General features: G+C 49.2%; 1 long non-coding RNA gene across 2 annotated transcripts; it reads left to right on the forward strand.

Moving 5' to 3' along the window:
• Nucleotides 1-15,686: 15,686 nt before the first annotated feature.
• LOC147576605 (uncharacterized) lies at nt 15,687-19,970 on the forward strand. Of its 2 annotated transcripts, XR_015240958.1 has the most exons (3): nt 15,687-15,917; nt 17,737-17,819; nt 19,287-19,970. It is a non-coding gene; the product is annotated as an uncharacterized LOC147576605 (long non-coding RNA). The 2 variants fall into 2 exon arrangements; XR_015240959.1 differs by lacking the exons at nt 15,687-15,917; nt 17,737-17,819 and adding an exon at nt 18,778-18,823.
• Nucleotides 19,971-22,029: the final 2,059 nt, after the last annotated feature.

Below are 22,029 nucleotides of genomic sequence, written 5' to 3' on the forward strand. Positions count from 1 at the left end.
CCAGGACTTTTTACAATGCCCCCCTAAACCTTGTCATGTCCAGACAGGAGTGTGGGGAACAGTGCCAGGGGAGGTGGGACCTGTCCCTGGGTCACCAAGACCACGTGGACCTCAGCTTTAAGACATTGGTCTCAGGAATCCTTTTCTCTGTCTTCTGATGACAAACTGCACATAAGGCTGAAGATTCAGGAGGACCAAGTTCTTCCTCACAGCGCCCTCAGCAGGTCATCAGATCAATACCTAGGATTACAGACCGACGAGGGAGGAAGGGGAGAGCAAGGGCCTACAGCAAATGGAGCATGGGAAGGACCGGAAGTTTCTCTCCAGGAAGTCTGTCCATTTGGTAAGAAGATTTGTTGAGGGCAGGTCATTACACCACGGGTATCTCTCCTACCAGCACTTATGGGAACCAATCCTGCCTGCAGCCCCCCATCCAAGAGAAGTGCCACGGCACAAAGGCTCCCTACTGGGGGACTCCTCAGCCGTAGCTAACATTCTTCTCTAGCAGGGCTCCTTGTCAACACCTCTCACAACAAGACGTGTGCTTTCTGCATGACTAACAACAGACCACAGCCTTCCTCAGTCCACACCCTCTCTTCCGTTTGACTCAGACTGAGTCTGTTGACAGGCCATGGAGAAAGCATACCCCATACCTGTTAAAGAACCTGCTGGAGTGGTTTGAGGTGGGCACATGGCAAAGCTTGAGCATTTCTGATGATCTGAAACACGGTGTAGGGAAGAGGTTCCAGCTGGGCCACTAGCTTGCTGTGTGTTCTTGGGCAAATCAATGTACCTCTCTGGGTCCTAGTTTCCCTGTGTGTGGGGGGAGGAAGGGATGGACAAGAAGATCCTTTCTAGCTCCATCTCAGGATAGATAGCAGGATAACTCTGGGATGGATTCCAGCTCTGTGAAACTCACTCTGGTTTAGGACTACACTCTGGCTTGAATTTACGACCAAGACAGCCATCTGAATGCCAATCTGATATTTCTTTCATGGAGCAATGAGTATTCCTGAGCCAATTCAAACCAGGGAATAAAAAGAAGGAAAAAAAATTCTCTCCCCGAAGTCACCTAAATATAATTGTGTTTATACAAACATAGATCTTACACAACTCCTAATACTAAATGCTACGTGTCTGTTAGCTTAAGCCAAGGGGCCTGGTCATTACAAGTCTAAAAAATGATTGCAGAAAGCCCAGAAGCTTCTAAGGAATTAATAGGAAAGGGACACCAGCTCCCAGAGAATTCTCTAGAGCTTAGTGGCTTGAGAAAATCAAGGGCTTCCCAATATGAAATTCAGATCTTTAAAAAAAAAACAAAAATGCTAGGATTAGAATGGCAGCAGGACGCACTCCCAGCCTCTCCAAGCGCTAGTTCCAAGGCCTGGCCCTTTTAGGCCCAGCCCCCACCAACGCCGGTGCTGACGTCAGCTCACTATTTCCATTGCCGGCAGCCCTGGGAGCTCAGACTTGCTAGATCAATGAAAACATCAACCTTGCCAGACGTGTCTGCCCCACTCCAAACCCACCGTGGAGCCAGGGGTTCAGGCACGCAGCCGGACCATCTGTCATTAGGCGCTGCTGTTAATTGCTGTGCTAATGAACAAGGTTTGAATTGGAAGCACGAAATGCACATGCAGATTTAGACACCGTTCTGCAGTTCTGGGTCCTGTCCCCTAACAGCCTGGTGGAGTCTCCAGGATGCAACGGCAAAAGTGGTCGAGTCACATCATGGGCACAGACAGTGCATAAGCCAGTCAGCAGATACTTCAAACAGCAAGTGTTGAGAGTTTTTCAGCCAGGCACTCATCCATCCATTCATCCCTCTATCCTCTCAACAACCACTGGCTTTATGGTGAACGCTGTGTCAAATGCCAGGGCTCCAAAAATGACCGTGACGTAGTCCCTGCCCCCAGGGGATCGCAGCCTAGCAGTCAAGATAGACAACTGGACAAATACAGCAAATACATTGTGACAAGTGCTAGGAGAGGTCAGCAGAGGGGCCGAGGGAACATAGAAGAGGGGTATCTAACCAGACTGGAGTATCAGGGAAGACTTCCTGGAGGAGGAGAGACTGCCTGAACCAAATCTTAAAGGAGGAGCAGAAGTTACCCAGGGAAAGAATGGAGGTAGGCGATACAGACAGAGGGACTAAGAGCCCTGCGGCAGTTATTCCACAAATCTTGATCAAGCTCTTGCACGTTACAGGGGATAGAACTAGGTCAATGTCAGCCTCTGCCTTCAAGTGATATGATGACCAAGGGACATACATAGTGGTGGCACAGAGTAGTTCAGAAGAAGAAATGTCAACTGATTGGGTCAGTCAGAGAAGTTCTCGATGGAGGGGACGATAGAGGCGACGCCAGGGCTGGGCCTCCAGTTTCAGGCAGAACTCGGACAGGTGAGCCGTGTTACCAACCAGGTGCTAAGCATATGTTGACTCATCAAATCAGCGAGGCCATGCCATGCTCCTATTTTCCAGGTGAGGAAACTGAGGCCCAGGGAGCCTAAATAGGTTGGCAGCTGGGACACGGGATAGCCAGGACTCCAACCCCTGGTGTGCCTGACTCTATCTGGAGCCTGTGTCCTACCCATTAAACCATGCTGCTTCTTAAGGACTTCCTGGCAGAGGAATAGCATGAGCAGGCCTGAGGGAAGATGGTGGAAGGCACACAGGAAGAGAAGATTGGGCCTTAGCTCTATGGGTAATGGTCTTGTAGAGGGAGGTCTGGGCTCTGGAGTCCAGCAGCCTCTGGACTTGCCCTCTCTCGGCCTCAGTCTCCTCACTGGAAAACGGGGACCTAACAACTACCTCCTGAGGTTGTCATCAAAATTCAGCGAGGTAACGCAAGCAAAGTGCTTAGGACATCGCCTCTCCCCTTGTGAGGCCTCAAAGGTAGATGGCTGATTATGTTAATCAGCAACCATCATTATTCCCCATCACAACTATAACTATTAGTATGATCCCAGAGGTGGGTTGGGGTGCATGGAGAACTTTGAGTGCCAGCTCAGGCACGTGTTCTTGATCTTGTTGACACGGGAGAGTCATGGGCGGGGGGGGGGTGGGGGGGGGGGGTGGGCGGGGTGGGAGGTGGTAAGCACAGACACGAAACAACGGCTCGGCCGGAGCATATTTTCCTATCCTGAAGGATGACACAGCAGTCCCCTCTTCAGAAGTTTCCTGATTTTTCTCCTATGTGGAAAGATGGCTTTACAGTGAAGAAAGGCCCTTTTGACACATGCAAATGCAGGCCGCAAGGTGCCCGTGGAAGGCCCAGTGACCGTCTGAAGCCTGAGTGCACACCACAGGGAGATTGAGAGGGCTTCAGGTGCTCCTGCTGGAGTCAGAGGTGGGGGGCTCGGTTGCCCCCAGCTGGTGAGAAAGGTAGGAAGGAGGAGGCATCTCTGTGGGCCCCTTGAAGGTGTGAGGCAGCTTTCCCTGGGCCATTCATCACCAGATCAGAAAGAAGCCTCTGGAGGCCACACTCCTGTAACCATAGAAACAGGAGCTCTGTGGACCATTCCTCTCTTATTAAAAAGGATGAGGTGGTGGGTCCCCTGGCATGGAGATGACTGAGAAAGGGCAGGCCTTTGTGAGGGGCCCACTCCGGTCTGCCCCCAACCCTCTCGCTGGTCTGCAGAAGGAGGCTCTGTGGAGACTTCCAAGCTGCACAGCTGTCCCTGAGGAAGGGACAGAGATCTGGCATCTTTCTGGGCACTGGCATATCCGGGAACTCCTCTATTCTTTTGGGATCTCTCTGTGAAGCAGACCTTATCGTCACTTCACAAACAGGGAGGTGTGATCCAAAGAGGGCAAACGACTTGTCTGAGCCATGCAGCTAGTAAGGGCTGGGCTGGATCCAGACGCTCGTCTGTCTGAACTCCCCAAACCTGGTTTAACTCCGGCTGCATTCCACCTCTTGGAGCAGGGGACGGAAAGATAAAGTTGGCTGGGGCCCTAAAGTTGGCTAACCAAATGACAGTGGCCAAAGAGAAAGGAAGGATCCAGCCAACCCCCGGTCCCAAGCCGGGCAGAGGGACAGGCCTGGGTTTGAATCTCCCGAGTGACCTTGGGCAAGTTTCTTATCCTCTCTGATTCCTGCGTTCTCACCCGGGAAATGGATCTCAGAGGACCTAGCGTGGTTGTAAGACCAGAAATATGTTATTTAAGCTCTGGCCTTTAAAAAGTGCTCCCTAAAGGCAGCTCTGGTTCATGGTTATTAGTACAGAGCTGCAGATAGGATGGGGGGTCCTCAAACAGCCCCACAAACATGGAAGATAAGCCAAGAATGGAACTGTGCTCTGGGAAGGGCATGAGAATTTTCTCCCTCCCTGACAATTGGCTCTTGGTAGCCATCCTTTTTATTGCTAAGCACTTATGCACATTGTCTAATTTCATCTTCCTCACGGCCCAGAGAGGGGAGGATTACTCTCCCACATTACAGGTGAGGAAACTGAGACTCAGAGATGAAATGACCTGCCACTTGAAGCCAGCCAGGTCCTGCTGGTCAGCCTCCTGAGCCTATGCTCTCCAGAGCCCTGCTCCCTGCTGTTCTGGCTCCCCATGGCCGCCCAGGACCTGGGGACTGGCTTCTGGATCCGTGGTCTCCAGAAGGAAGTCCTGTGTCTACCCTTGGCCCCCACCACCCCCCTCAGAAGGTCAGCCCAGCAGCCACACATGACCTAGCACTCTTCTCAGCCCAGTGGGAACGACTGACCACCAGATGTGAACGATCCAAGCTGCCGATTTCACTAAGACGCGGGAGAAGCAGGGTTCGGCCTGGAATCTATGGGTCCCTACCCTCCCTGCCTCATCGCCAAACGGTTACAGGACCCAGTCTCAGGCTCACAAGACCCACATGAACCAGCCAGGCAGACACATGGGCCCCTTGAAAGGATTCTCAGGCTGGCCTTCCTCCCCCCACCCCTTCTCCATCAAAGCACTGCCACAGCTTACAATGAGGGCCAGGGGAGCTGTAAAATCCCCATTTGCCACAATTAGCAGATGAGTAATGAAATGACAGTGGCAGCTGGCAGTGGCCTCTGCTCTCTCGAGGCCCACACCCCTTCCTCCTGTGAATGCCAGATCATGACAGAAACCAGCAGAATGTCTGGTACCCAGAGATACCTGGAAATACACCACTGGGTTCTCCTACTCTTCGGAAATCCGGACCATCTTTCATGTTACTGGGGAGCTCCTGTTCTCTGCAAGAAGCCTGCAGTTAGAGTCCCTAAAGACAGAGTAAACTAGGGGAGGGCATCCCCAAAGGAGGAGAAAAGAGGAAGGAAGAGGAAGGAACAGTGTTTGCAAGGACCCTGAGCCAGGAAGGAGCTGGCATGGGACCAGAAAGCAAGCAGTGTGGCTGGAGCACAGAGTAGGGTGTGAGGATGGGGAAAGTGCTGAACAGATGGGGCAGAGACAGTTGGGGGGGGGGGTGCATAGGCCACGGGGAGAATTTTGCCATGCTATAGGCATCATGTGGCTTGTTCTCTTCTGTACGGGTAAGTCCTTTAATAGTTTCCTAGATTTCAGCAAACTGTTTAAATTCATCTGTAGATGGCCACACGTGCCTTAAAATGGTACGGTGTTAGCGTCTGGACCATAATCTGGCAAAATTGCCATGCGTGTTTGTTTACAGGTGCATGGCACGTAAAAGGGCTAGAGGCAGCCATATCATCCCTAAAGCCAGGGGCCACCTGAGCAGGAGGACAGCCCAGCTCCAGGTGCCCTGCCAGAAACCTTCTGCCTTCTCTGTGCCGGCAAAGAAAGGACCTCGGGGCCCTCAGGCCCAAAGAGAGCTGAACAAAGTCCCCGCCAGAGAGAAAGAACTATTCCCTCAAAACGTTCCCGTCCGGCTCAGTTCATCAAATCTGCTTTACGTAGCGCAAAATAAACACAACCCTAATTAGCAGGTTCATGCTGCAGCTAAATTGTCTCTCAAAAGCGCATCCTGCTTCCAGCCTCAGCATCCCCAGAGGAGGCACAGCATCTCCCCGAGAGGCTGGCCAGGCTTTGTGGAATCGTCATTCCTGTGGCGTTCATGCTCTTTCCTCCCAAAAGCTGTTTGCAGAAGGACAGCTCCTCCAGGTCTGATCTCAGTGAACTCCCGTGCCCTGGCCAAGTCTGCTCAGTCAGGAGGAATAATATGGTTCACCGGTGAGCTTGGCTGGATCACAAGCTAAAGCAGGTACGGCCAGGGAAAGTCTTCCTGAATGCCGGAGCTGGAAGGCGGTCATCCTTGCATGACTTCATTCACTGAGCAAATATGTATGGACTGGCCCCTATCCCGTAGGTGGTGGGAGACCTCAGGCTGTGCTACCCACTGCTGGAGTTTCTAGAGCTACGTGGGCAGAGTTCAAATCCCAGCTCTACCACCCAGTTATAACAAAATTACTTTCACCCATTGATTCTAGTTGGTTTTCTCCCCCGTGAAGGGTGCTGGGCATATCAGGGTGGGGGCCACGGAACCCCGGTTGAGAACCACTCCACCTGGCCAGTGTGTCACTGGCTCCCGGTGCAACATCTGGGTAAGCCTAGTCGCGAGCCTCATCTAGCTCTGTGGCTGGACCTGGAATTCCGGAATGACTCCCAGACGTTTGGTGGCCAACCACACCCAGAGCCCCTCCAGGCTGGCGCTAGGGTGACCGAGCACGTCTGCAAGATACAGCTCTGAGATGACCCCGTAACAACCGAGGGCACCCGAGAGGGTGGACCGCGGGGCCAGAGCAAGGGAATCAGCAATGATTCCTTCTGTCATCTTCTCACCAAGCCGAATTCATCCTCCCGCGTGCCAGACGCCGTGCAACGTGCTTTATAAATACCGTAACGTTACTCGTCACACGAGCTGTCTCAAGTTAGGTGTTTCCCTCTCCGCCATGTCACCTCGTGCCACATTCAAGGAACCTGAAGCTTATGGGTGTTATGTTATACAGCCCAGAATCACAGATCAGGTGTTATGTTATACAGACCAGAATCTGGTCATGTTCAGAGCTGGGGTTCAAAACCCCAAGTCCATGTGCTTCACTATTATTTTCTTCCTTTACAAAGTCATACATTCAGTGGGAGTGGGGAGCCTCAGTTTCCAAACTCCCCGGTCAGCTGTCCTATTTTAAAACAGAAGGTGGATGTGCTCAGAAGCCCCTCAACACTCGTCCTCTGGGCTTGGTCTCAGCCTGGCACACAGCCTGGGCCAGCCTGGGCTTGCCTGGGCCACGCCGCCTGCTCTGGTCAGGCTCCCGAGTTCAAAGCTTCCCCCTCATAAAAGAAGGAGCTGCTGCAGGGAAGGTTTTTGGAAAGCCTGGAGCTCTGCTAAGGATGGCCAAGCAGCCAACTGGCCTGGGAGGTGGGAGTTCGCCCCGGGCAGCCTGAGTGGCTTCCTCCCAGGCTTTAAATGCAAAGTTGATTTAGGGAGCATTTCCTCGGGTTAAATGTCAAATACACCTCCAAATCAAACATCAGAGATAAAAACAAGCTAGTGAGCTGCTCGGAGATGAGGAGAAAGTGGACTCTGGTCCCATCAGCAGCTTTCAGGCTGTGTCGGGGTGGGAGCCATACCTGAGTGACTCTTGTGGCCTGATGGGAAGATCTGAGCTGGGTGGTTGGCAAATAATTTCACCTAAAATGTCTGTAAAAGTAAGGTTCTGAGGACAACAGTCCCACCTTGAAGCTTGAAAATGGGCAAATTAGGATTTCCCCCGCTATAGGCACCCTAGAGACAAACACAACAGGGCCTGGAACAGAGCACTGCAAAAGCATCTTGAGGAGGAAGAACGGCCCGCAGGCCTGTGGGCCTGGATGCTGCCCTCAATGCAGGTATTAGAATTTTTAAAGAAAAAATACACGTCAGGCTACAATGGCGGGGCATGGTGGGGGTTGGCGTATTAGCATTCTAGGGCTACCGTGACAAGGTACACAAACTGGGTGGCTTAAAACAACATTTATTGGGGCTCCTGGGTGGCTCAGTCGGTTGAGCGTCCGACTTCGACTCAGGCCACGATCTCGCGATTTGTGGGTTTGAGCCCTACATCGGTCTCTGTGCTGACAGCTCAGAGCCTGGAGCCTGCTTTGGATTCTGTGTCTTTCTCTCTCTGCCCCTCCCCTGCTTGTGCACACTCCCGCGTTCTTTCGTGCTCTCTCTGTCTCTCAAATAAATAAAAACAAAAACAAACAAACGAAAATTTAAAAAAATAAAGCAACATGTATCGTTTTACAGTTCTGGAGGCCAGAAATCCAAAATCAAGGTGTCAGCAGGCTATGCTCACTCTGGGACTCGGGGTGGGATCCTTCTTTGCCTGTTCCTGGCTTCTGGGGGCGGCCGGCAATCCCTGCCATTCCTTGGCTGGCAGCCTGCCCCACTCTGATCTCCGCCTCCATCATCCCATGGCGGTCTGCTCTCCATGTGTCTGTCTCTCCTCTTCTTATAAGGACACGGGTCATATTGGATCAGGGGCCCATTCCATTCCAATGTGGCCTCATTTGAACGAGTTGCATCTTGTGAGGACCCTATTTCCAAATAAGGTTGCAATCTGAGGCAGTGAGAGTTAGAACCTCAATCTATCTTCTTGGGGGATGCGATTCTACCCATAACAACTGGCCACAAAAGAAACAAAATAATGGGAGTGTGGGGGCAGGCACGTACACTGTGTGTGCATCACTGTGCACCGGCCGGTCCACCAGAGCCCCATCCGGCCCAGGAACGCCCGTCCGTCCCTTTCATGGAGACACCCTGCTGCTCAATGACAAGAGCACGGCAGCCACATCAGGGTGCCACCACTCTGCGATTTGAGAACCCAGAGGCCTTCCCTGGGGGACACTCACCCCCACCACACGGTTTTCCATACAAACGGCCGCTGCAATTAATAGGGTCATTACGCATTCTACCTGCTCCTTGACCCTACTGGGGCGCAACTTTTTTTGATTGAGAATAACACCCCTTCAAGTACAAAAGCTGCGGATGACACGCTCTTGAGCAATAAAAAGACGTGAAGCACCACGAACCGAGTTGGCGATAATCACGTCGTTGCCGCTGCAACAGAACCAAGTTTCACCCTTTCTATAAAAGTGCCCAGCTGTCACACTTGTGTGAGTGGAGTTCTTTATTGGCCTTTCTGTGCTCTCCTACATATAATCCAAGCCAAGTTCTCACATCTTTCAAGTCAATCGTGAGAAGTAACTTTCTACTTCTTATCCACAGCAGCTTGTGCGCCCTCGTCGTCACAACGCCCAGACCAGTGGAAACAGGACGTGTATTCTGTGGCTGCAAAAGCCAACTTTACTTGTGGATCTGATCGCAATTTGGTGGGCATGCCTGTGAAGGGGTGTGGGATAGCGACACTGAGACATATTGCTAGAAAGCCACCCAGGACAGACAAGGAGGAGACAGAGGCTACCTCCAAACTCTTTTCCTGCAAAGCTTGAAACAGAAAAGTGGTTTGTGCCTGAGCTACCTAGAAATTCAAATTAGCCATTTTGCCCCATCCTAGGGAATTGAGTTTCTACTCTAAGAATTTAAATAAAATGTGAATGCGTTACAGTCACCCCGTGATGTTAGCCTACCATCAGGGGACGGGACTCTCTTTCCTTGTTCCCCCCGCTCCCTGGCGAAGCCTCTCTTCTGGCTCCCCAGACACTTGGACCTCTTGGCAGTTGGCCCCTCCATACGTACCACTTCCCATAGCTTCCTTCCCTTCTCAGATTTCCCTCTGCCTTCATCTCTAATTAAGTCCCAGCGTCTGCGCCCAGAGGCTGCCCACGAAGGGAAGCTGCCAGCTATGGGTTTCAGTTACAGCGAATGAAAGAGGCTATTTTCCCTGGAGACAAAGTCAGAGGAGTCTGCAAAGTACCACTCACCCCCTCCGTGCGGCCCCCATCTCTCAGCATTGACCAGACACCCCCACCTCCCTCCCACCCTCAGGAAGGGCACCTAAGCGTCCCAACAGAACCTTCTGGGTGGAGAGATCCCCAGGGAACAGAGTAGTTTCCTGGTGGGAAGGACAACAGAGTTTGTCTATTTCCTTTGGAATCTGTCCAGGCGGAGCTATGTCAAAGACTGGGCTGGGGTACAAAAGGCATTAGGCAGGGACCCCAGAGGACAGCGTGCAGAATTCTGGCCATTAGACATCAGAATGTGTTGTTACTGGCTACATCCACTCCTATTTGGCAAATGCAGTTTTTGGATAGGACTTTGTTTTTCAGTCTGGGTTGGATGTGCAAAGTGCCCGGGGTCAGAAGGGAAAGCCTGGGCCAGATGGCAAGGCCTGAGGCCAGGACGAGGCTGCTGGGCTCTCCATGGCCCCAGCAAAGGCAGAGGCCCTATGGGGTGGTCCTCAGGGCACTGATGCCTGGGCGATGAGGGCAGCGATCCCCTCCAGCATCACCTCCCAGGCCCAAACAGAAGGGTGACGGAGACTGGCAGAGAAATAGCAGTTGTTTGATGAGAAGTCAGCAGCCTCTGCTTGCACAAGTTTTATGGACCAGAAAGGCTGCCGGAACAAGCTCCCGTCCCTAGCCCGGCACTTCTCACGCACTTGCCTTTGCTTTTCCTCACCCCCCAAATGCCTTCCTCAAGTTTGTTTAGATAATAGCAGCTCTATTGATACATCTTGCTCACACAATTCATCCAATTAAAGTGCACAACTAAGTGGTTTTTAATACGTTCAGAGTTGGGCAACCATCACCATAATCAATTTTACAACATTTTTAAGCCCGCCAAAAAAAACCCCCCACGTCCACAAGCAGTCACTCCTTTCCCCCCATTCTTCCCCAACTCTGGGCAACCATGAATCGACTTTCTATTTCTACATTTGCCTGTTCTGGATATTTCGTGTCAGTGAAATCAGACCTTCCTCACTTTTTAAGCCCCACCCTGGGACCCAGTTCAAACATCCTGGGGCCACAGCCTGACAAGACCCACAGACTCGGCCTCGGGAAATATGGGCAGAGGGACAGGCTCTGCCATTTCCTGGTGTGAGACCCTGACCAAGCCTCCTGGACCTGTCCCTTGGCCACAAACCAAGATTAATAAACAAGTGTCCCAGAGCCTTGCGGTGAGGACCCACCAAGATGGGGCGTGTGAACACACACATTGTACATGATAAAGCACATCACATGCAAATAAACAGAGCCCAATCCCAGCTTTTTTGGAGTTTATAAAGAAAAATAAAGAGCTGGTCTTCCTACCCTGATAATTCCAAGTCCTCTGCCCCAGCACCCGCCTTTACTCTTCTTTTAAAACACTTTTTTAATGTTCATTATTTATTTTTGAGAGAGAGAGAGAGCATGAGGAGGGGAGGGGCAGAGAGAGAGGGAGACACAGAATCCGAAGCAGGCTCCAGGCTCTGAGCTGTCGGCACACTCAGAGCCCGACACGGGGCTCGAACCCATGAACCATGAGATCATGACCTGAGCCGAAGTCAGATGCTTAACTGACCGAGCTACCCAGGCACCCCCCACCTTTATTCTTCATATTCTTTTCTCCATGTGCCTAGGACACAGTTGCCAAAGAAAACTCAAGAGATGCTACCCTGACAAGCCAGGAAGAGAAGAGCTGCCCACTTCTCGGTGCTCTTTGGTGAGAAAATGACAGGATCGTCCTCACTGGGCAGGGTGTCAATGCAAAAGGTGCTGTGCAGTGATGAAAAATGGCTGGTGCTGTTCTGTCACCTCTGGAAGCCCAATTGACCACCTCCCACCTTCTTCCTCCCCTGCACAATTTGGGATAAAAATAGGTACAACCTCCTGAGGTGTGTGCTCGGATCACCTGAGATAGGACTTAGCCCAGAGCTGGGCTATTGGTCAGTAGTGAATTGTAGCCACCATTGCTAATATCATCATGGTTCTAATCATCACTGCCATTAGCAGAGGGCAAGGCTAGCCAATCTGTGAAGAGCACTGGCTCCCACCTCTTTATGCCTCAGTTTCCTCATGTTTAAATTATACACAAATGGTACCAAACTCATAGGGTAACTGCGGGGTTCGGTGGGTTCATGCACATAATGTGCTTAGAGCAGTGCCTGGCACACAGAGCTGTAGGTGGATTGGTTAGTATTACTTCCTAAAAGGGTTTTTCCTCATTTCCTCATGGACCAACCCCAATCCCTGGATTTCTTCCTCTCACTGTATCTTCCTTTCACTGGATAGCTTCCTCTCCCTGAATACCTTCTCTGGTCCCTGTTTTCCATTGCAAGTGTCCTTCTGGCATATCCCCAACTTGTAAAATGGCCTCTGGCTTTCCAGTCTCATTGGACAGTCTGTCTGCGCCTACAAAAGTCAAGGAACTAAAACCACCAGATAGTCCTTTAATACCCTGGGGAAGGAGGAGAGACCCAGACCCATCCTTTGGGACGGGTCCCTGCAAGATCCAGCTCATAACATTTCCGGCTGAATGTTTTGGGCAAGATGAAAGCAATTCCAGCAAATATCAAGGGTTCAACTGATCAGCCTCCAGCATAAAATTCCATTTCTTCCTTAGAGTTCTAGGCATGGCAAATCAGTGGCTTAAGGGGGTAAACATTGGTGAAATCCAAAGAACCAGCAAAAAGAAGGTGGGACAACTGATTACCTTCCCAACTTGCTTCTGCTGATTGCATTATCATTTATCACAGCTCAGCAGGAAAAAGCTAGGAGAAGCATCCTATGATCCTGAGTTGAATAAATATCCCACTATCAGAGCTGGAAATACAAGCCTGATTCAGCCAAATCTTAAATGCATTTGCATCTAATCCCTTTATAATCCTTCCTATGGCATAGTATAAAAGCTGAACAAGATACTCCAGCCTCCCCAGGGTGCACAGGACAGGGACACTCCTGTCCAAACGTTGGGATGTAATTATCTAAGGCTGGGTGCTCCTCCGAGAATTTGCAGCCCCTGCATTTGTACTAATGACAACGTTCCTGTTCCAGATAATTTTGTGTACTTACAGACACACACACATACACAGATGGACATCAGGAGGCTAAACTTCAGTCAGAAGGACCAAGTTGAAAGGGATCCTTTTTTAAGTTTTGGAGAGAGAGAGAGAGAGAGAGAGAGAGAGAGAGAGAGAGAGAGAGAATGTATGAGCAGGGGAGGAGCAGAGAGAGAGGGAGGGAGAGGATCCCAAGCAGGTTCCACACTGTCAGTGCAGAGTCAGATGGGGGGCTTGAATCCACGAACCATGAGATCATGACCTGAGCTGAAATCAAGAGTCGGACGATTAACCGACTGAGCCATTCAGGCACCCCCAGGTTGAAAGGGATCTCAAGGGTTGTCCCAGCCACCTATCTCTATCCTCATTTTACAGGACAGAGCACTGGAGTGCAGAGTAAGGACTAATTTGCCCTAATTAATGCTCTGTTCTTTTTTTTGTTTCCTCATTTGTCAAATGCAAATCATTTCCCCTGTATTTCAGGGGTTTTGAGGACTAAATTCGAACTGCAATACATGCTTAGGAATTTTACTTTCTTCTCTTCCTTCCCATGCTGACCTGCTATGTAATGACTCTGTTTTGTTTTCTCTTGAACACTTGGTAGGACCACAGCCATCCCGCCAACTATTGAGGAAGCCGGAAAAGCTATGACGTTTTCCCCTTGCGAGGCACAAGCTTTCCCCCCAGTGCAGATGGGAGGACTTTGGAGGTTATATCCGTTCATCTGTTTATTCAGCAAATTCAGAGTCGGTCATTGTTATAAGCATTAAGGGATACAAGAGTAATAAAAGATTTACTAAGAGAGACAGATCTTAATCAAATCATTACTCTCATAGTTAATTAAAGTTTTCATAAACGATACAAAAGGCAGACAGGTGGCTGTAGGAGTGTATAACAGGAGGACTTAGCATAGCCTGAGATCGGGGGTAGTCAGGGAAGGCTTCCCTGAGGAAGAAATATTTCCCTCAGATATGAAGGATGATCAGGTATCTGTCCAACAACAGTGGGACTAGGGGTGAGGGCTGGAGCGAGCAGCTCAGAAAGTGAGAGGGACTGGGGCGCCTGGGTGGCGCAGTCGGTTAAGCATCCGACTTCAGCCAGGTCACGATCTCGCGGTCCGTGAGTTCGAGCCCCGCGTCGGGCTCTGGGCTGATGGCTCAGAGCCTGGAGCCTGTTTCCGATTCTGTGTCTCCTCTCTCTCTGCCCCTCCCCCGTTCATGCTCTGTCTCTCTCTGTCCCAAAAATAAATAAATGTTAAAAAAAAAAAAAAAAAAAGAAAGTGAGAGGGACGAGTGCAGAGGTCTTGGGGAGAGGAGTTACCTGCCAGATTTGAGGAACCAGATCGGACTAGAGAGAAGTCTGGTTTTGTGCTTGAATACTTATTTGTTTTTGTTTAGCTCGGAAGAAGACGAAGATCATCAGCCCCAGAGCCCTGGGGAGGAAGGTCCGTTGGAGGGGGTAGTCAGTGAGTCAACCCACTGATCCTGACTCTGATCCTGACCCATAATTCAGACCAGGGTAGGAGCTGCTACAGCTCCAGAGGAATGGGTGAGACAGTCCTAGGAAGAGATCTCTGAACCCCTGAGACTGAGCAAGGCTGGTCCACAGAGCAGTCCCCACCAGTAGACCCTTATTCAAACATCCCTCTCCCCCAATCTTGCCTCACCACTGCCTTTGCTACAGAAAGAAATGTATTCCCATTTCATCAAGGACCCATCTTCCAGAACCAACCTGAAATCTAGAAGACCGCATAGCTCCCAGTGTTTTTCGGGTTTCATGTCTTTATTAATCCTTATCCCAGGGACACTGTATATAGCACTTAAGAGCTTGGGTTCTATAGTTAGACCTCAGAGGTCTGAATCCTGACATTGTCATTTACTAGCTATGTAACCTCAGGCAAGTCTCTTAACCTTTCTGTGTCCTCATCTATAAAATGAAGATGACAATTTACTCACCTGATAGGGTTGCTTATAAAAATTAAATGAAACAATGTAGGTAAACATTAGGACAATAGGTGGGATTCCTCGATAAATGGAAGTTGCATTATTATTATTAATTATTATCACTAATATCACCATCAGAGCAACCATGTAATACATGTCCACAATATTCCGGAAACTGAGCTAAGTGTTTCACATACCTTAATTTGAATGCCCCCACAGTTTGGCACAATGATCCCAATTTTCTAAATGAGGAAACTGAGGCTCCGAGGAATTCAGTGACACAGCTATTAAGTGACAATAAAGATTCACACTCAGGCTCTAAAAGCAGTCCACTCTTGGGGCGCCTGGGTGGCGCAGTCGGTTAAGCGGCCGACTTCAGCCAGGTCACGATCTCGCGGTCCGTGAGTTCGAGCCCCGCGTCGGGCTCTGGGCTGATGGCTCGGAGCCTGGAGCCTGTTTCTGATTCTGTGTCTCCCTCTCTCTCTGCCCCTCCCCCGTTCATGCTCTGTCTCTCTCTGTCCCAAAAATAAATAAAAAACGTTGAAAAAAAAAAATTTAAAAGCAGTCCACTCTCTACATTTCTATCCCAAGTTGGCCACTTCTCATCAATGTGCTGTAAAATCCTGTTAATTACAACTAATGAGAATGAGGTTCTATACACTACCTGTTCATTGATTTGCAGATTTTTAATATCATTCCTTGCCCCAGGGGAACTCTCCAGGGGGCCATCATTACCATACAATTCTTTGGGGGAAATGAAACAACAGCTGGCCCTGCCAATCACCATGGCAACACTCCTGTAAGTACATAGAATCGCATCAACAGAAAAAATCTATATATACGTATATGTTCTATAGTTGCCCTTAAACGCTACATTATACATTGACTCGCTCATGACACCATCAGGGCTCAGGTAGAGGCATTTTCAATCCGCTCCAAATCTCTCCCCCTTCTAGGATGCTTCCAAGACCCCATCAAGCGGGCACAGGCAGGGAGAGACGCTGCTAGGGAAAAGGGATCATTGCCAAGTTCTGGCCCACAGCAGCATATGCTTCACGGTGACAATGTGTAAGTGTGGGGATGGGGATGGTGTCGTGGGCGTGTGACCTATATAGTTGCATAGGGCTCTGCGTTCAGAAGGGCCCATGCTTGCTTTAGTGCTCTGCTTCTGCCAACTTCAAATTCTTAATAATTTTTAAACGAGGGGCCATGGGTGTCCATTTTGCAGTGATCCCCACAAAATACGCAGTAGATCCTATGTGAGGAGTGAGCAATGGACAGGTACTTTATGCATTTCTTTTCTGGACGGCATTTTCCTCCTCTTTTCATCTCTCTCTCAGATCTGTGAATCCACCCAATATTCTAGCTCAAGAGTTTTGTTTTTTTTTTTAATTTTTATGTATTTTTTTTTAATTTTTTTTCAACGTTTATTTATTTTTGGGACAGAGAGAGACAGAGCATGAACGGGGGAGGGGCAGAGAGAGAGGGAGACACAGAATCGGAAACAGGCTCCAGGCTCTGAGCCATCAGCCCAGAGCCTGATGCGGGGCTCGAACTCACGGACCACGAGATCGTGACCTGGCTGAAGTCGGACGCTTAACCGACTGCGCCACCCAGGCGCCCCTGTATTTTTATTTTTTTCATTTTATTGTTTGTTTTTTTTTTTAATTTACATCCAAATTAGTTAGCAGATAGTGCAACAATGATTCCAGGAGTAGATTCCTTAGTGCCCCTTACCCATCTAGCCCACCCCCCCTCCTTAATCCCTCCTGTAACCCTCAGTGTGTTCTCCATATTTATGAGTCTCTTCTGTTTCGTCCCCCTCCCTGTTTTTATATTATTTTTGTTTCCCTTCCCTTATGTTCATCTGTTTTGTCTCTTAAAGTCCCCATATAAGTGAAGTCATATGATTTTTGTCTTTCTCTGACTAATTTCACTTAGCATAATACCCTCCAGTTCCATCCACGTAGCTGCAAATGGCAAGATTTCATTCTTTTTGACTGCCGAGTAATACTCCATTGTATATATATCCCACATCTTCTTTATCCATTCATCCATCGATGGACATTTGGGCTGTTTCCATACTTTGGCTATTGTTGACAGTGCTGCCATAACCATGGGGGTGCATGTGTCCCTTCGAAACAGCACACCTGTATCCCTTGGATAAATGCCTAGTAGTGCAATTGCTGGGTCGTAGGGTAGTTCTATTTTTAGTTTTTTGAGGAGCCTCCACACTGTTTTCCAGAGTGGCTGCACCAGCTTGCATTCCCATAGCTCAAGAGTTTTTATCAAAACTCAATGGTTTTCCCCCAGGGAATGCAGCCATGCTAACGTCACCAGAGCGGAGCCACTCATAACCCTACAGATAATAGTCGCTCTGTGCTTCGTGCTGGCTAGGTGCTGGGCACCACACTCATCTGGAACTGATACGATTTCTGATCTGGAAGATGGGTGGGTACTATCAAACCCATTTTACAGTTGAGGACACTGAGGCTCAGAGAAATCCAGTCACTTCCCAAAGTCCTTGGGACATAAATCTTATGAACAGTCCCAAAGGCCTTCTCAAGGCTTCTCACTCTCCCTTGGCTGCTGCTGTGCCTCACTTGGGCCCACGTGATTCTGCCAAACCTCTTATAAGTCCTAGGTGTGGGGGCCCTTCCCAGCCACCTGCCCAGAGGTCCTGGCTCCTCTGACCTCTTCTAGACTTGGATGAAATACTATGCAGCCTGGTGTGAGAACTGACATCCCAGAGGCTGCTGATGGCACTGGGGGACACAGTCATTAAGAAGAGTGAACTCCCACTGGGGCATGCTGGCCACATCCTTCCCTTCTCTTCTTCTCTCCATGGACTATTTCACCACAGTCTCCTCTTGCTGCCCGTTCACAGAATCCCCATGCGCCAAGCCAAGAGATCTTGTGTGGTGACCTGGGTGTTTCTCCACGGCTCTTTGTGAGACAACAGCCATCAAGGTAAGACACCACAGCGTTGTTTCGCATCCTCTCACCTCATTTCCCTTTTGTCTCACCTTCGTGGCCTGGGTTGGCAGCCCCCAAATGAAGCATCCAAATCTTCATCTTTGCTTCAGGCTCTGTATCCTAGACAAGCTGGTCTAAGACACATCTAGGCAGACTGCCTTCTCACTATGGAAGGTGGGGCTTCCTACAGGCTGAACTTGGAAGTGAGGTGTGATTTATGGCTCTTTGGTCCTGCCATGAGCTGTAGGAATGACTCCCATCTAAAAGACACAGTGGTCATTTCCAGCCTTGCCGACCAGCGCTAGTCTTCCTTCTTCTCCCGGCCTGCCCATTCCATCCTAGTCTTACAGGGACCCTCCCACCCACCCTAAGCCATGGTTAATCTGTCCACTGGGGACACCTGACCCAAGCTGAACCAATGAATTCCTCCCTTCCTTGGGATTTTTTAAAAGCAGGGATTAAGTGACTCAGTCTGTTTTCCTTTACACACTCTCTCTGAAACAAACACCCACAGGATCTACAGCTGCATGTAAGAAATCTCGTGAGTGGTTAGTGGCCATGCTGTCTGCCACCTAAATAAGGTCAGCCTGTGGCACGAAAGAAGAATTCTGCCAACAGGCCGAGAGAAACCAAGGCAGGAGCTACTGAAAGAGACTTACTGGCTGTCCCAGGCATGGCTACTGAGTTCCTTAAGCTCAGCTGTTCTTTTACCCTCCCTGGGGTTTGCTTGGTCTAGGTGCTTATCTACTACCTTCCATTAAACGCCCCCTGTTACCCAATGCCATCCTAATGGCGTCTCTGTCATGGGCCACCAAAGGAAGCCCAGTGAGCACAGTGTATTCCCACTGACGGGAGTGGAATGTAGAAGTGGGAAGAGGCTGGGTTTGGGAGGCCTACAGGCCTGGGGATGAGTCCTGAACTCCATGGCAAGGAGTTTAACCTCTCTGTACCTCAGTTTCCAGATCTAAGAAATCAGGAGAACACCACCATCTTTCAAGGTAAGCGTGAGGATCTAATGAGATCATGCCTATAACATGCGTAGCACAGCCTGCTCCCCATCCCCCAATATCTGCTCAAGATGCTGACTCCCTTTCCCTGTCTCCCAAGTCGGTGGTGGGGACTATCTGCAGAGGCAGGTTTTGCTTCTGGCCCGGGACCCACTGGGTGTAGTCACAAAGCCCTGTGAGTCGCTCTGAACTGTCTTCATCCTAGCACTCTAGACTGAGAGAACAAGACCCAGAGGCTTCCCCCAGAAACTGAAGATTCATAAACTCTCATCCCCGAAGTCTACCTCACATGTCATATAGCTTCACCGTTCACACCAGACCACTTTGAAAATCCTCAAGAAGTGGTCATTTAGCTTGGCCCTAATACCTTCAGTGACAGGATGCTCACTTCCTCACAAAGGCAGCGCATTCAAGTTTTACATAGCTATGACATTTACTTTGCCTCCTCCAACAGGCTTGGAGTCTTTGACATGTTGGAAGTTCCAGATTTCTGTAACACAGTGGGATCAAAGCCTTGAAGCTCTTCTGCGTACGTCACCATCATGAGCCAAGGAGAGACCTTCGAAAAAGACAACAGATAGCTCCCTTTCACACTCACCATGTTAGCACAGTACTTGGTGTCCACACGCCATGATCATAAGGCCAGAATCATCTCGAAGATTGAAGATGGCAAATTCTTTGACACACTGCCCATCCAGAGGCGAAGTCTATGTCCCATCCCCTTGAATCTGAGTGGGCTCTATTTCCACTCTGATAGAATATGGCAGAAGTGACCCTGTGCCAGTTCCCAAAGCCAGGCCTTATGAAGCTGGCAGTTCCCATCCTCTGTCATTCGGAACACTGTCTCTGGGAGCATCGGACTTCAAACCCTCAAGCCACCACGCTGATGCAGCCCGATGTAGGTGCTCCAGCTCAGAGTTCCACCTGAGCCCAGCCTTCGAGGCATCTCTCCAGCCAAGGCCCCGTACGTTGGGTGAAACCATCTTCTACCCTCCAGGTCAACTCATCGCTGGTTGAATCCCACAAGTGACCTTACTCCACACGATGCCATATGGAGCAGAAGAATCACTCAGCTGAGCCCTGCCCGAGTTCCTAACCCACAAAATTATAAATTATAATAAAATGGTTGTTATTTTAAGTCACTGACTTTGGAGGTGATTTGTTACGAGGTGACATATAACTGGAACAATTATTACCTCATCCAACAGATGAGAAGACAGAGACTGAGTAAGGTAAATGAATTATCCAGACATTTGGGGACCAACAGGTGGGGCTGGAACCCAAGACTTCTCATTCTTAGTCTTGTTTTTCTATTTGATCTTGATGACACTGTGAACATCTAGACCATCAGCAGCAAAGATCACCAACCATTCATTTCAATTTTAGCTGAAGTAACATTATCTGGCACTTCCATGGCCTGGTGTCAGTAGAGTTCTTTGGCTTTGTTCTAAGTGCTTTCTTCCCATTTACTTATTTGACCCTCACAACAACCCTACGAGGTAAATGTTATTATAAGGTCTAATCGGTAGATAGGGAAACTGAGGCACAGACTGATTAAGTGTCTTGCCAAAGGCCACGTAGCTAGAGAGGCACAAAGCAGGGATTTGAACGCAGTTACTTTGGCTCCTGGGACCATGCACTAAACCACTAAGGAGACCGTCATTCGAAAGAGCCAGGATGTCTTAGGTCAACTCAGAGGTGATCTGAACTCATGGCCACTGTGTGTGGCTCAGTGCCATATTGACTTCCACCCCGAGCTCTCAAGTCCTTAACGGTCTTTAGAAGCTTTTAGACTTGAGACCCGCCCATTGTTCACTTACAATATGGAGCAAAGCTGTAAAGGACATAGATGTTTTACATCCAGTTGGGTGAAGGGAAGCATCTTTGTGTCTGCCTGAAACCCTGAGAGAGAAGCCGGGGCCACCCAATGAATGCCACAATTAATTTCCCAGTGCGCAATATTGCCTGTGGGGAGAGGAGGCACTGGTTCATTTCTTATTCATGAAGTCACACTGCCAAGCTTCATTTGCATGAAGTAATTTCTGCTGCTGCTACCCCGCCATAAAACACATCCGTTTCTCCTACAGGATCTGGTCTCTTTGCACCAACAGAGATGAGTAAGCAGTAAATGCTGAAGGAACACACCCTTTGGACCATTTTAATCAGAAAGGTGTCTGTAGCTAACAATAAGTGATTTTATAGGAATCTAAAATACCTTGGACTCAAAGTACTCAAATGCAACTCTGCCTCAAGATCTATTTTGGGGAAAGTGTTTAGCATTTCTCTCTGCTTGGCCAAATGCTGATTTCATAACCAGTGGAGCTATAGAACTATAGTTGTCCAGGAAAAAAAAAAAGAAGAAGAAAAAGAAGCAGGAGAAAGGTGGGGGGGGTGGTCAATAACCTGCCAAAGCCTGATGAGTTAAGTCACTGGAAATGACCCTTTGTATGGCACATCCTGCAAAGATGTCCACACCCTCGCCGCTGGAACCTGTGAATATATCACTTTACATGCACATGGGGCTTTGCAAATGTAATTAAGGTGAAGGACCTTGACACAGGGAGAGAATGCTGGATTATCCAGGTGAACCCAGGCTAGTCATGCGAATCCTTAAAAGTGGAGGAACTTTCCAGACTACGGTCAGTCAGAGAGCTATGACTATAAATGAATGTTCAGAGGGACGCAACATTGCTGGCTTTGAAGACAGAGGAAAGCGGCCACAGACCAAGAGACATGGGTAGTCTCTAGAAGCTGGAAAAATCAAGGGAACAGATTTATTCCTAGATTCTCCAGAAAAAAAATCGCAGTCCTCCTGACACCACAATTTTGAGACCCTGTCAGACTTCTAACCTAAAGAACAGTAAGATAATAAATTTGTGTTGTTTTAGGTCACTATAGTTGCGGTATAGTTTGCTACAGCCACCATAGAAAATGAATATACCTTGTATTAAGGGTTCTCCAACATTCATTAGCTGTGTGGCCCTGCCTGAGTCACCTCACCTATCAGAAGTAGGGAGGGTTTTGTGAGTCTTAAAGTGCATTGTGGAGGTAAGATTTTAATATCATTAATATTATTATTCCAGCTGACCACACTCCATGTGAGAAACAGCCCAACTGGGATGGCTGGGACTTTCCAATTCATAAGGCTTAAAAATCATTTAAGCAATTAATGCCAGCCTCCTCCTGACCAAATATTT

Source organism: Puma concolor, chromosome D1 (assembly GCF_028749965.1).
Source record: "Puma concolor isolate L17-30 chromosome D1, mPumCon1.1.hap2, whole genome shotgun sequence".
Lineage (NCBI taxonomy): Eukaryota > Metazoa > Chordata > Mammalia > Carnivora > Felidae > Puma > Puma concolor.